Raw genomic sequence first — 16,130 nt, forward strand, 5'->3', positions numbered from 1 at the left:
TCAAGATGACTGCAGGGCCTGCAGTGTAGGGAAGCCAAGTGAACCAGTGAATGAGTTTGGCAGATGGCAGTAAAGAGGAAAAACAAGTTTTTAAACTCAATGGAGGAATGGTGTTCTCGCAGTCATATTGGAGAGACTGAGAAATACAAAGAACTTGGACCAATTTTCTATCATTTCTCAAACAAGATTCTTGGAGAAATTAAAATTAAACATGACCTGCACATCAGTTATGCAGCTACGCCTTGGTATCACCCGCTCTTTATCACTCTTCTCCTTCTCCTTCCTCATAAACAATCACAACAGATTTTTCCTGCATTAACATGGCACTATGGGTGAAGTAGAATTCCTCAGTTGTGTTCATTGATGGACAAACTAGCCAAGAATAAATTTCTGAGTTCAGGGATAAACAACTCTTTGCTGACTGAAGGAGTTAAGCCCTATCTGTAGGAGCCGTTAGCTGTCAGAACATTTTTAAGAGCTGGGGAAGACAGAAAATGTGAAAGTAAGGAAGGTTAGAAAATAGTAAAGAGAGTTGTCTTTGTTTGGAGGAGGTGGTACTACCAACACTTTAGTTGCCATTCAAAAGCAAAGTAACAAAAAGTGGAAACATTTCTATACCTTGGCAGATCATCCAATAGGCTTAGAAGAACTTCAGCTATCTCGATTTTTTAAATAATTCCCCTATTAGAATATCAGTACATCTCAAGAAGAGGCCCTTTCAATTAAACTATATGTGCTATTAACATATTGTCTTCTATAAATAGAACTGCACATATAATTAGAAACTAGTGCAGCCTGCAACCCCACACTCATATTTTCTCACTGGGAAAAGAAGTCAGAGAAGTTGAAGATGAAAAAGAAGAAGGAGGAGGAGGAGAAGGAGAAGCAGGAGAAGGAGAAGGAGGGGAAGGAGAAGAAAGGGAGGAGGAGGAGGAGGAGGAGGAAGAGGAAGAGGGGAAAGAGGGGGAAGAAGAAGGAAAAGGAGGGGAGGAAGAGGAGAGGAGTATGAAGAAGAAGAAGAAGAAGAAGAAGAAGAAGAAGAAGAAGAAGAAGAAGAAGAAGAAGAAGGGGGGGAAGGGGAGGAGGAAGGGGAGGGGAGGAAGAGGGGGAGGAGGACGAAGAAAGAAAGAAAAAGAAAAAAATTAAAGAAGAAAAATTGGGTCAAAGGGGAATATATAGAATGAAAACTAACTTCTTAATGGTGGTACTTTTCCACTTGATTTTGAAAGTCAAATGTAACTTACATGTTCTTTGGAATGGTAGTTTTTGGACCTGACCTATTTTCTGTTCCTGATTTCAAACGTATATTGTATATAGTTCAACAAATATGTAAAAATACTTTGTTAAAATATTGACTAAAGTCACAGTTAATTTTTCTGGAAATCAAAAGGAAAATAGATCATTCCGATGAAAAGAATAGATGAACATATCAATTGATTCTCCTACCCATCCCCCCACTCATGCTGGCTCTCTCTTGCTCTCTCTCTGGAATAATTAAATAAGATTTTTTTTTTTAATTTTTTAAATGATCCCGGGCTCCCGGGATCAAGTCTCACATTGGGCTCCTTGCTCAGTGGGGAGCCTGCGTCTAACTGCCTGATGTTCCCTCTGCTTGTGCTTTGTTTCTCTCTCTCTCTCTCTCTCTTTCTCAAATAAATAAATAAATTCTTTTTAAAAATTTTTTAATTAAAAAAAAGTAATATATCTTATTTTTCCCTCTTCAAAAAACCCCCAGCTCATCCCAAATTGTATATGAAATCAATGGTCTAAACATCAGTGAATTATTTCATTTATTTTAAATATTTTATTTATTTATTTGAGAGAGGGAGATAGAAAGCACGAACAGGGGGGAGGGGCAGAGGGAGAGGGAGAAGCAGACTCCCTGCTGAGCAGGGAGACCGATGGGGGATTTAATCCCAGTACCCTGAGATCATGACCTGAGCTGAAGGCAGACACTTAACCAACAGAGCCACCCAGGTGCCCTAGTGAATTATTTCAAAGACAGTAATCTGATTGTACAGCTCTAATAGGATATAATCTAGGGACAAAAAGTGTAAACTTTAAATGAATTTAATATTAATAATAATATTAGTATTGTTATTCTGAAGCTGTTATATATCAAGTATAGAACAAAGCATATAAATATTTTGAATCTGTAGAATCAATAAGATGACCCCTTTTTATTCCTGATACTGCTTGTTTGTACCTTCTCTATTTTTTCTTGAACAGTCTTATCAGATGTGGATTAATTTTATTAGTCATTTCAAAAAAAAGCACCTTTGCTTTCTTAATTCTCTATATTTTAAGTTTATTGCTATTTTTTCTGCTTTTATGCCATTTTCTTCTGCTTTCTTTGCTTTTAATTTGCTTTTTTTAGTTTTTTGAGGTTAATACTGAAGTCACTGATTTTTAACCTTTTTTCTTTTTGAATAAATATATTTTTTTTATTTTGTATTATTTTTTAAAGTAGGCTCCACACCCAGAGTGGAGCCCAACACGGGGCCCAAACTCATGACCCCAAGATCAAGACGTGAGCCGAATTCAAGAATCGGATGCTTAACTGACTAAGCCACCCAGGCACTCCTAAATATATATATATATATATATATATATATATATATATATATATATATATATATATATATATATATATATATTATTAGAAGTAAATATCTTGGGAGAGGAGTAAAAAAAATAAAAGTAAATATTTCACTCTTTTTTTTTTTTTAAGATTTTTTTTATTTATTTGACAGAGAGAAACAGCCAGCGAGAGAGGGAACACAAGCCGGGGGAGTGGGAGAGGAAGAAGCAGGCTCCAGCGGAGCAGGGAGCCTGATGCGGAGCTCAATCCCAGGACCCTGGGATCATGACCTGAGCCAAAGGCAGACACTTACCTGACTGAGCTGCCCAGGTGCCCCTTCACATGACATTCCTATTCTAGGAATTTACCCTTTAGTAATACTGACACAATTGTTTACAGAGTAACAATTCAAGGATGTTCTCTACAGCATTGTAGCGGTAGCTGGAAAACTGTATACAATTCTATATCTATCAGTGGCGAATCAGTTACATAAATTATGCTACATACCTAGAATAGAATCCTATGCCATCACTTTTTAAAATGAGATGAATCTACCAACAGCATTTTTCGCAGAACTAGAACAAGCAATCCTAAAATTTGTATGGAACCACAAAAGACCCTGAATAGCCAAAGAAATCTTGAAAAACAAAACTGGAGGTATCCCAGTTCCAGACTTCAAGTTACATTACAAAGCTGCAGTAACCAAAACAGTATGGTACTGGTGCAAAAATAGACACACAGATCAATGGAACAGAATAGAAAACCTGTAAATAAACCCACAATTATGTGGTTAATTAATCTTTGACAAAGGAGGAGAAAGAATATACAATGGGGGAAAAAACAGTCTCTTCAAGAAATGGTGTTGGAAAAACTGGACAGCTGCATGAAAAAGAATGAAACTGGACCACTTTCTTACACCACAACACAAAAATAAACTCAAGATGGATTAAAGACCTAAATGTGAGACCTGAAACCATAAAAATCCTAGAAGAGGGGGGAACCTGGGTCGCTCAATCAATTAAGCATCCGACTCTTGATTTTGGCTCAGTTCATGATCTCAGGGTGGTGAGGTCAAGCCCCATGTCAGGTTCTGTGCTCAGCAGGGAGTCTGCTCGAGTTTCTCTCTCTCCCTCTGCCTCTGCCCTTCCCTCTAAAATAAATAAATAAATTTGTTTTTTAAAAGCTTCTTGGGGGGCGCCTGGGGGGGCGCAGTCATTAACCGTCTGCCTTCAGCTCAGGGCGTGATCCCGGTGCTCTGGGATCGAGCCCCACGTCAGGCTCCTCCAGTAGGAGCCTGCTTCTTCCTCTCCCACTTCCTCTGCTCCTGTTCCATCTCTTGCTGGCTGTCTCCCTCTGTCAAATAAATAAATAAAATCTTTATAATTAAATAAATAAATAAATAAATAAATAAATAAATAAATAAATAAATAAATAAATAAATAAAAAGCTTCTTGGGCACCTGTCTGGCTCAGTCAGTACAGTATGTGACTCTTAATCTTGGGGTTGTAAGTTTGAGCTCCACATTGGGTGTAGAAATTACTTTAAAAAAAAAAATCTTGGGGCACCTGGGTGGCTCAGTCACTGAGCATCTGCCTTCGGCTCAGGGTGTAATCCCAGTGTCCTGGGATCAAGCCCCACATCAGGCTCCTCTGCTGGGAGCCTGCTTATTCCTCTCCTACTCCCCCTGCTTGTGTTCCCTCTCTCACTGGCTGTCTCTCTCCATCACATAAATAAATAAAATCTTTAAAAAAAAAAAAATCTTCTGCACAGCAAAGGAAACAATCAACAAAACTAAAAGGTAACCTACTGACTGGGAGCAGATATCTGCAAATGACATATCCAATATCAGATAAATCTGCTCATTTTTTAATAATCCAATTAAAAAATGAGCTACATTTAGTAGGGGCAGGAAGAATTATATAATTTATATTTCTGTGGAGGAAGAAAACTGCTACTAAAGTAGTACTATTACTAATAACAGCAAATACCATTTGTAAGACACTTCCTTAAACAGAACACACAAATTATTTTAGTATTCACAAAGACCCTATGAAATAAGTCTATAATAATACTGTTTGCAGATAAGGAAAATGGGGTAGAGTTTAAGTAAGTAACTTGTTCAAGATCTCATACACAGAGAGCTGGAATTTGAACCCAGACAGTTGGGCTGTAGTGTCCATTATATTAATCCACTATGCCAAGTCATAAATAATTATATTTATATAATGTAAATAATTTATGTTTATATTATATAATATAAATATATAAATATAAGTTTTATGTACATATAAGAGCATATACAGAGTTTACAATCTTATATATCAAACTTTTTTTTTGTTTTTTTAGCTTTTAATTTTGAAATAATTATAAATTCCTAAGAAGTTGAAAAGATAGTATAGAGAAGTTCCATGTACTCTTTATCCCTTTTCCCCAAGAGCTACATCTTATGTTACTACAGTGAGATATCAAACCCAGGAGTTTAACATTGTTACAGTACATGTATATGGCACGATGCCATCTTATCACATATATAAATTCGTGTAAAAACCATCCTGTTGAAGACACAGACTATTCCATCACCACAAAGATCTCCTTTATCGGGGCGCCTGGGTGGCACAGCGGTTAAGCGTCTGCCTTCGGCTCAGGGCGTGATCCCGGCGTTATGGGATCGAGCCCCACATCAGGCTCCTCCGCTATGAGCCTGCTTCTTCCTCTCCCACTCCCCTGCTTGTGTTCCCTCTCTAGCTGGCTGTCTCTCTCTCTGTCAAATAAATAAATAAAATCTTTAAAAAAAAAAAAAAAGATCTCCTTTATGCTATTCCTTTATAGTAGTCGTCACCCCCCATCTCTAACCCCTGAGAACCACTAATTTGTTTGCCACGTCTATATTTTTGTCATTTCGAGAATGTTATATAAATGGAATTATAAACTATGTGACCACTTTTATCTGATGGTTTCATGGAAAGTCCCCAGTTCCTGCTTCTTTCTTTTTTTATTTTGTTTATTTAAATTCAATTAATTCACATAATGTATTATTTGTTTCAGGGGTACAGGTCTGTGATTCACCCACTGCTCATTACAACACATACCTTCCCCAGTGTCCATCACCAAGTTACCCCATCCCTCCACCCCCCTCCCCATAAACATATAATTTATGTTTATATAATATATGACATAAATACATAAATATAAATGTAATATATAAATATATGGGGTTTTTTGGTTTTTGTTTTTTTTAAGATTTTATTTATTTATTTATTTATTTATTTATTTATTTATTTATTTATTTGAGAGAGAGAGAGAGCACAAGCAGTGGGGAGGGGCAGAGGGAGAGGGAGAAGCAGACTTGCCCCAGGGCTTGATCCCAGGACCCTGAGATCAAGACCTGAGCCAAAGGCAGATGCTCAACCAATTGAGCCACCCAGGTGCCACAATATATGCCAAATATATATATATATATAGAGAGAGAGAGAGAGAGAGAGAGAGAGAGAGCGTGCGCATATACATACAGAGTTTACAATCTTATACATCAAACTCTTAACAATGGCTATTTCTTTTTCTTTTTCTTTTTTAGAGAGTAGGAGTGGCGAGAGGGAGAGGGAGAGAGGAGTGGAGAGGAACAGAGGGAGAGAATCTTAAGCAGGCTCCATACTCTGAAGCAGAGTCCAACATGGGGCTCAATCTCATAACCCTGAGATCATGACCTGAGCTGAAATCAAGAGTCGGACACCTTAACCAACTGACTGAGCCACCCTGGTGTCCCAATGGTGGTTATTTCTTGAGGAGGGATTACAGGACTTCCAAATTCTAAGTTATTTTTTTGAGGGGGGCTAACATTTAGATTATTTGTTATACCATGAATAGATTACTTTTGTACACAAATAATTATTTAGTTCCTGCCATAAGTCAGGCACTGATCTAGGTACGGGGAAAACCGTATTTTGGTAATAACATAACTAGCTACTAACAAATAACTCAAAGATTTCAATGTCTTAACAAAATTAGCTTTATTTTTTATTCACATCACAACCCAAACTGGGTGTTTAGCAGGCAGCCTTTCATATTTTGATTCAAGAATTCTGTCTCCATCAACTTATGTTGGCACCATCTTCTCAGGCAGGTATATGCAAACATTTTCTATAAAAAGACAAATAGTAAATATTTTAGGTTTTGTGGGACAAACTGTTACCATTCTGCTATTGTGGCATGAAACCAACCATAGGTAATAAACAAATAAATGGGCAAGGCTGTGTTCCAATAAACCTTTATTTACAACAAATGTGGTGGGCTGGATTTCACCCACGGATGATAGTTTTACCAGTCCTTGTTCCAGGGTCTTCTTAGAGATCTGGATTGGATCTTCTCTGCATTCGAGAGGCCAAGGGAAATAACAAGGCAGGCTAGAAATGGAACTTGACTTCACCCATATCCCATTGGCCAGAATCCAGACACATAGCCCCAAGCAAATAAGCTGGGATATGTCATTTTCTTGTGACTCAATGAAAAGAAAAGAGATTGGTGACCATCTAGCCAACCTGTGGCAGAGTCAGCTCTTCTCGTCACCAAATATCCTGTTTACTATTTTTCCTTTTTATAGATAATACTCTCCCCATCCCCAAAGAGGACAGCCCAAAGTTCCACCCAGTAAATACATTCGGCTCAAAGTCCAAGCTCTCCAGGTAACGTCCAGTTTTCTCCAGCAGGCTCAGATATGGCTCTTTATAGTTTGGTGACCTATGAACTAAAAAGACAAATAACCTGCCCAGACACACCCACACCCATTGGTACTGCAATAAAGACAGGAAAGCTGAAAAACATTCTCATTCAGAAGAAGGAAGAATTGAAGATGCAATATTCACTGGATCACAGCAATTCTGAAATCCCACTGGGTAAATGTCTCCTCTGGAGGTGGGTCAACACCTCCAATGGATGATACCTCACAACAATAGCCTGCTACCGCACAGGGATGCTCTCACTCCACTCAAGCTCCAATATCCTGTACTGGGCAGCCATCGGCATGAGCATGTTCCTCTCCCTCCCCAAGTTCTGACATCCGTTGCTAGGCCTGCCCTCCACAGGACACCCTTCTTACCGCAGGAAGGCTCTGACCCTCTGTCCAGGTGATACCACATTGACACTTAGTTTCTCACCTTCATCTAATGACTTTGGATGGAATAGTTTAGGAAGGGAAAGAGAGAAAAAAGAAGAGAAAATAAAGGGGAAAGAGGAAGAGGAACGAGGAAAGGCTCAAAGGTGGTTTTTTTTTTTTGTTTTTTTTGTTTTTTTAGAGAGAGAGAGAGTGAGAGCATGCATGGAGTGGGGGCAGAGGGAGAGGGAGAGAATCTTAAGCAGACTCCATGCCCAGCATGGAGCCCGACACAGGGCTCAATCTCATGACCCTGAGATCATTACCTGAACGGAAATCAAGAGTCAGACGCTTAACTGACTGAGCCACCCGAATGCCCCAGCTCAAACCCTTTAACTAATTTCTTATTATTGAGGTGTAGAAGCAGTCAGAATTTTTACCTGTAAGGTTCCAAATTTTAGATTCTATTCTCTTCTATTTCTTTTTACAAACCCATGAGGGAATTCTTTCCTGATCTCATCTCTTTCTTTTAATATCTTGCCACACTGTGTTAAAAATAACCTCTATTAAGTTTCTATTTTCTATTCCCCCAGGACCCAGTAGACACATAGTCTGCTGCTCAAGTAATCTCAGGCAACAATTTTGCCAAATGTTTTGCCTCTGCATCTCATGACTAACCTTCTTTTCGTGGACAGATTTTGGATTCATTGCAGCCCACCACCCACTTGCTATGTAAATGCCATGGAGGTTTGTTGGTTTGTTTGTTTTTACAGTTGTGTTCCATTTTAAGCAGTGAACAAAACATATACAGCCTCTACTCTTACTGAGTCTACATTCTGTAGTACTCTTCTAACTCATCATATGGCTTTATTTTAGGAAGGGCATGACTGTTTTAAATTGTACCTGGGATGTGTTTTCATCAGGTACAGTAAGACATGGAGACACAGAGACACAGAAACTGTCATAAAGGAAGAAGTTTTTATACTCACAGATCTATAGAAGTAGGAGGCACAGCACATCCCATAAGGCCACACAGCAACCACCATGAGGCAGACGGAGGGGGTGGGGAAGAGGGTAGGCAAAAGCTTTTCTTTCAGTTTTCTCTGGAAGGAATGGGTGCAGCAAGGTAAGCAAGCTGAGCAGGTTTAGGATTGGATAGTTTGATTTCTGTGGGCTCTCGGCAATAGGCGTGGTCTCCAGGTGCCCAGTCCCTGGCCCTGGAGTGATGTAGGGCAGAAGGTTAGTGTCCTGAACTGCAGGAACCTGACACAAGGAGATGGGGACTCAGGATTTGTTGGTTTACATATCAAAGGCCTGTTCCCGGGTAAGTCCTTTGTGATCTCTAAGAGTTTGCTAACTGTGGAAGGGGCAGTTCCTTGCTGGGTCCTTAAGGTCCCAAGATGTCAAAGCATCATAAAATATAAAACGTTTTAAAAGGTGAGATGGGGGATTGGGATAGGCCGGTGATGGGTATTAAGGAAGGCACATATTGCATGGTGCACTGGGTGTTATATGCAAATAATGAATCATGGTACATTGCATCAAAAACTGAGGTTGTATTCTATGGTGACTAATAGAACAAAATAAAAATTATTAAAAAAATAATAATAAAAATAAATTAAATAAAATTGAAAAAAATATATATATAAAAGGTGAGGAACACTGGGGCGCCCAGCTGGCTCAGCTGGTAGAGCATACAACCCTTGATCTTGGGGCCATGATCTTGAGCTCCACATCGGGTGTAGAGATTACCTAAAAATAATTTTTTTTAATCTTAAAAATAAATTTGAATGTGAGGAATACTGATCTCTGTACCTAGAAGATAATCCTATCCCCTACCTAGTTCCCTCACTTGGATCACTGCCATCTATTTAGCAGGACTCAAATGACATCTCCTTCAGCCACATTTTCTCATCCCCAAATATACACCATCCATATTCAAAAAGCATCAAGATTTTGCACATTTCCTTCCTCTCTCTCATCTCCTCTCTCTCTCCTGAATTCTCTTAGGGCAAACCCCAGACATGTCATTTCATCCATACATACTTCATAATGCATTCCTTTAAAAATGGCTGTTTTCTTAAATTACCATAATATTTCCACATACCTAGAAATACAATCACTCTTCTCTTTTAAAGGAGTAATTAATTTTTTGAGAGTTATGGTGCTTCTCTGTGGTAGGCAGAATAACCCCACCAAAAAAAAAAAAATGTCCATTAGTAGCCTCTAGAACCTGTGAATATGTTAATACAATGCAAAAGGGACTTTGCAGATGCAATTAAGTTAAGAATCTTGAGATGGTAAAGTTATCCTGAATTATGCAGATGGACCAACTATTATCACAAGAGTCCTTGTAATTAAAAGAGGAAGGCAAGATAGTCCGAGTCTGAGAAGCAGATGTGACAACTGAAGCAGGGCCATGAATGTGGGAAACCTTCAGAAGGTGGAAAAGGCAAAGAAACAGATTCATCCCCGGAGCCTCCAAGCTCTAGATGTCCTACTGACACACTGATCTTAGCCCAGTGATGCCAATTTTTTACCTACAACTATAAGATGACCAAATTTGTGCTGTTTTAAGCCACTAAGTTTGTGGTCATTTGCTACTGCAACAATAGGACACCAATGCACTGTCTTTGTATTTGAACATGAGTGTATTTCTAGCCGACTTAAAAAGTACACAATTACTGAAACAAAATCCTGTCAATAATTAATAGCATTTTGATGATATATAATTACCTTATAAGAATTGAGCTTTTCTTTTTCTTTTAAGATTTTATTTTTAGGGGCGCCTGGGTAGCGCAGTCGTTAAGCATCTGCCTTCGGCTCAGGGTGTGATCCCGGCGTTCCGGGATCGAGTCCCACATCCGGCTCCTCTACTGGGAGCCTGCTTTTCCTCTCCCACTCCCCTGCTGTGTTCCCTCTCTCGCTGGCTGTCTCTCTGTCACATAAATAAATAAAATCTTAAAAAAAAAAAAGATTTTATTTTTAAGTAGTCTCTACACCCAACATAGGGCTTCAACTCACAACCCCAAGATCAAGAATTGAGTGTTCTACCTAGCCAGCCAGGAGCTCTGAGCTCTTCTTTTTTATTTAGCAGTTCTTCTTAAAATTTGAGCTTGAGAAACAAAAGAACTTTCATAGTAGTGCTGAAATAATTAAATATCTGGAGAATGCCAAACATATTTAATTATGATTAGCATAATCTCCTCTTACCAGGTGAAAGTAAACTTCTTTGTGGTTCATCCACTGCTATCTAGGAAACTCCAAATAAAGTTTAGGTGTAAGAGTTTTACTATTTTGAATTTGAGGTTTGAGGTTTGACTGTAGGGCAATATTTTAAAAATTTATCAGAGGGGAAAAATTTAATTTTTTAGAGATTTATCAGAGCAGACAAGATATGAACATAAGTCATATAACCATTAATCTTTATAAGCCAATCAAAATAAGAGTTCTGTTAAACTTTAGATAAGTTGGGATGCCTGGGTTAAGTGGCTGCCTTCGGCTCAGGTAATGATCTAGGGGTTGTTGGGTTGAGCCCTGCTCAGGGCTCCCTGCTTGCTGGGGAGTCTGCTTCTTCCTCTGCCTGTTGCTCCCCCTACTTGTGCTCTCTCTCTCTGACAAATAAATGTATAAGACCTTAAAAAAAAACTTCAGATAAGTTATAATCTAATTTATCTTTTTTTGGAAACGGGCAAAAGTATACCACATGTTTACTCAGAATATATTTCACATTATGATTAGCATAATCTCCTCTTACCAGGTGAAAGTAAACTTCTTTGTGGTTCATCCACTGCTATCTAGGAAACTCCAAATAAAGTTTAGGTGTAAGAGTTTTACTATTTTGAATTTGAGGTTTGAGGGCAAGCTAGGAATTTGAGGTAACTCGGGCAAGCTAGGAATTTCTGAAGAGTTTTATAACTGCATCTTCTCCCTGTGTCATTATGCACTGTGTTTTGTAATACTTGTTCAGTCAGATTATGGACCAATCCAGGGGCATGACTTTAAGATTTATTAACACCTCATCCATACATAGAGCTTTCTCTCCAACTTGGCTTAGTTCATTTGTGTATTTCCGTAAGACTTTCCTATTTCCGTTTGAGAAAAGGAGAGAGGAAAAGTCATGCCTCCAGAACCTTTGAGATTTCTTGAAAGATCATGGAGCTCCAGACAAGTCAGAAGCAACAGGTCCTACTCTATTTAGATTTCCATTCTATCACACATTCAGGCTCATTCATATAGCTGTTATAATAAACCAAATGAATCATTTTTTAAAGGTTTTATTTATTTATTTGAGAGAGAAAGAGACAACACAAGCAGGGGAAGGGGCAGTGGGAGAGGGACAAGCAGACTCCCCACTGAGCAGGGAGCCCGATGTGGGACTTGATCCCAGGACCCCAGCATCATGACCTGAACCAAAGGCAGACACTTAAATGACAGAGCCACCCAGGTGCCCCATGGTTATAATTTTTTAAGAGTTTTTTACTTCTAATTAATCTCCACACCCAAAGTGGGGCTCAAACTCACAACCCTAAGATCAAAAGTCGCACATTCCACTGACTGAGTCAGCCAGGGGCTCTTCATGGTTACTATTTATTACAAGGAAATGATAAATATCAATGAAAGAAGCACATAAGGCAAAATCTAGGAGAGCTCCAAACACAAAATTTCCAATGTCCTCTCCCATGGAGATGTCCCAGCACTTATGTTTGATAATATCCATGGAGTATCACCAACCAGGGAAGCTCACTCGAGCTTCCAGATCCAGAGTTTTTATTAAGGCTTCATTACATAGGCCTAATTGATTGATTGATTGCCCATTGGGTTGAACTCAGTCTCCAAGTTAGTCACATGGTTGGTCACATGGCCAACCCCCACCCTAAACAAAGATACTCCTATCAGGTATGACAGATACTACCTCCCAGAAGCCAAGAGCAAAGGTCAGACCTCTCTTTGAGCAAAGTCAAATTACTTCCCACAGATCTTTGAAAAGAATTTCAACTTTTTCTTTCATTGTATTCATTTTCTTCCCTTTGATGGTAATCCTTCTGATTGCATACAAATGACAGATTTTTATGATCAATTAATCTTCAATAGTTTTCAGTTTTCAGTGAGAGGTGGGTAGTCACAAATACAGAAATATAAACGAACCATCGCAAAGGCTCCCTACCTTTGTATTGCAGGGAAGGAAAAGGTTTTCTTCATTTATACACTAACAGAAAACTAGTAGCCGCAGTTTTCCAATTCAGCTAAGGGCTGAAAAGAAACAGAGCATAAAACTCACCAGCTGGTTATAGCTGTTGCAGATCTCAAAGAGTTGTTCTCTATTCACAGACACAAAATATTTTTAAACTTATAATGATTCACAGAACAAACAAAAAGACAAACCAACAAATAACCAAAAAAACAAACACACAAAAAAGACAGATACTCATGTATGTTAACTATACTTCAATAATAAAAAAAAAAAAAAAAAGGAAAAAAAAGCAGGCGCTCTGACTTCTGCTACCCAACCATGACCAGACTCCCTGTGTCTGTCAGCCATCTGGCATAGAACAAATGGTTATGTCATAAACAAACAAACAAATAAATAAGTGCCAGATTCCATGTTTCTGCCACCAGCAATCGCACACAGATCAAAACCAGAACTACATCCAGACCCGGTCATTAACTAGAAACAGAACCAGAAACAGAAAGACTTCGAGTAAAGTGCTATTGCCACATGAGAGGGAACTGAGGAGCTAAGAAGATTACATCTAGGTAAAAATAGCCCACATGGAACCTTCCTCTGGCAACGCAGTCAACTGAGATCTAACAGGTACAATCGACCTGGACTTTGCAGTAGAATGGCTAGAAACTGCCAGAGGAAATCTAAAAGAGAAAGTCATTCAGAAAAAAATTTACTTGCCAAGAAAGTTATTAAAGGGGCCAGTATTTAAAACACTTGCTCATCACAAACCAAAACAAATGGACAAAACATGTATTAAAAGGAAAACACTCATTTAATTTGGTTACCAAGGTTCTTTAATAAAGGAAAAACAGCAGTTTTCTCGCATGAATATCTTATCTGTCAAGCTTTTCCCCTGTCTGAAGGTATTAGCATAGCAAAAGGCAAGGATAGAGTTTTTTTGGTTTGAAAGAGTAATTTACATGAAATTGCAAGATTTCATTTAATTAGGGATCTACAACTAAAACCTGGTTTTGTCCCATTTTGTTTTTGTTTTCTTGGAGCGCAAAGTGGCGTGTGTGTGTGTGTGTGTGTGTGTGTGTGTGTGTGTGTGTTTCCTAAATGCAGGATGTGATATATATGTTTACCCTTAGTGGAAACAAGCCATGTCAATTTTGTTTCACATTTCTTTAGTTTCCTCCTTGATATCTCCCTCCTCTGGTCTATTTGAATTACTGTCTTAATTTAATTTAATTATATGGTAATCGTTGCCATTTACAGAGCACTTAAGTAATGTCAACAAAGATGTTATCTTGCTTAATAGTCACAATAACTGTGAGGTAGATGTTATTCCTATTTTACACACAAGGAAAGTGCCAAGAAGTTAAATCATTTACCCAGGAACCTAAAGATCTATTAAGTAGGAAGAGGTGAAGCTGAGATTTGGACTCCAGCTTACTTCTGTTGTATTGTAATCGTGTTGTACTGGTCTGCTTTCCCCACAAATCAGTAGCAGCTTGCGGGCAGGGATTATGTATTCCGTGTCTTTGAATGACCAGAACAACATAGAGGGTCTAGTATGTAGTAGGCATACAAATGAATGAGCTATCTTTTTAAAAAAATTTTATGTATTTATGTATTTATTTATTTGAGAGAGAGAGCATGAGCAGGGGGAGGGGCAAAGGGAGAGGGAGAAGCAGACTCTCCGCTGAGTGGAGAGCCCGACACCGGGCTTGAGCGCAGCCACTTAACCAACTGAGCCACCCAGGCACCCCATGAATGAGCTATCTTTTATAAAGAATTTAATAATTTTTAAACATGCATAGGTCTTATTTTTGAAAAAGCTATATTAAGCTTGTTGCGGGCAAGGAATGTTGGAGTTGAGGTGCTAATGTCAAAGATAAAGGCCAGCGAATAGTCCGTTCAGGCCTATACCACGATGTCATTCAGGGTCTGGACCTTAGCTTTACAAGTAAGAAACTCAATTTTGACCGTGAATCCAAAGTTGATTAGTTTAGAGGGAATTGCTCGTTTTGTCCAAGCTCACAAGAAAATGATGAAAGAGTGTAACTGTAATTAACTGGTCGGAGATGAGACTTATTTGGGCTGTTTGGAGTTAGGTCACACAGCTTCCCAGAACACAGATCGTGTCTATGTTCTCGAGGTAGGTTACTCTCTCTGGAGGCTATCCAAGCTGTTATGTCTCTATGTTCAGGAATTTTTTTTTTTGATGTTCAAGAAACTTTTTAACTAAAATAGAAACTTAATTAAAACATACACTCTTACATAAGCTCTACAGTACATAGGGCAAATAAGGGAAAGACATTAAGATTTTCATTCAGGGGGCACCTGGCTGGCTCAGCCTGTAGAGTGTGTGACTCCTGATCTCAGGATTGTGAATTTGAGCCCCACTTTCAGTGTAGAGATTACTTAAAAATAAATTCTTTTAAAAAAATAAAAAATTTTCCTTCAGGTAACGATCTGAGGTACTGATCTGATGGCAGGAAGTCCTCAGAAAATGCCAGACTGGAGAGAGCAACAACAGGATCATGAAATCATCCTGCATCTAGTTGCGTGAGTCAAACTGAGAAGGAAAGAAAACATGGCTGTTAGAACAGATGGTATGAGATTTGAGCCTGTTTCCAATCCCTGTCCTAACTGCCTTTCTTTCTTCCAAGTACCCATGGTCTCTGGAAGGAGAAGACTTTGGTAAAAAGAAAAATATGTCTCACAAAAGAACAGGTTAAGAAGCACAAAAGCTGCTTCCCTGCTACCTGGAGAGGAACAAGAATGCTTGAAGGTGGTGGCAAACAGAAAATGGGCCATGGTGTGGGCAGCACCTGTGTTCAGTGATGTGGCAGCAGTCAACAACAGAAAGACAGTAATACTAGCAGACACAGAGCAAGGGAATACAAAGCGACAGGCAGCCCCTCAACAGTTCCATGACAGAAACAATCTCTATGGCCCATCCTCTGCGATTCCCGAATGGAAACCGTGCAGAAGGTTGTGTGATCTTGGGTTCTTCTTTGAAAAGGCAAATGAGGGTAATAATAAGAGTACCTACTGCCGGGGCACCTGGGTGGCACAGCGGTTGGGCGTCTGCCTTCAGCTCAGGGCGTGATCCCGGCGTTATGGGATCAAGCCCCACATCGGGCTCCTCCGCTATGAGCCTGCTTCTTCCTCTCTCACTCCCCCTGCTTGTGTTCCCTCTCTCGCTGGCTGTCTCTATCTCTGTCAAATAAATAAATAAAATCTTTAAAAAAAAAAAAAGAGTACCTACTGCCTAAGTTTGTTGTGAG

At 39.1% G+C, this 16,130-nt stretch overlaps 1 long non-coding RNA gene across 1 annotated transcript; it reads right to left on the reverse strand.

Moving 5' to 3' along the window:
* Window positions 1-6,569: 6,569 nt before the first annotated feature.
* LOC148110796 (uncharacterized) lies at window positions 6,570-12,916 on the reverse strand. The gene is made up of 3 exons (XR_015726221.1): window positions 12,835-12,916; window positions 8,657-8,770; window positions 6,570-6,718 (listed from the first exon to the last, which is right to left on the reverse strand). It is a non-coding gene; the product is annotated as an uncharacterized LOC148110796 (long non-coding RNA).
* Between the last annotated feature and the right edge of the window lie 3,214 nt (window positions 12,917-16,130).

This window comes from Ursus americanus, chromosome 1 (assembly GCF_024610735.1).
Source record: "Ursus americanus isolate L20-20 chromosome 1, mUrsAme1.1.p, whole genome shotgun sequence".
Classification (NCBI taxonomy): domain Eukaryota; kingdom Metazoa; phylum Chordata; class Mammalia; order Carnivora; family Ursidae; genus Ursus; species Ursus americanus.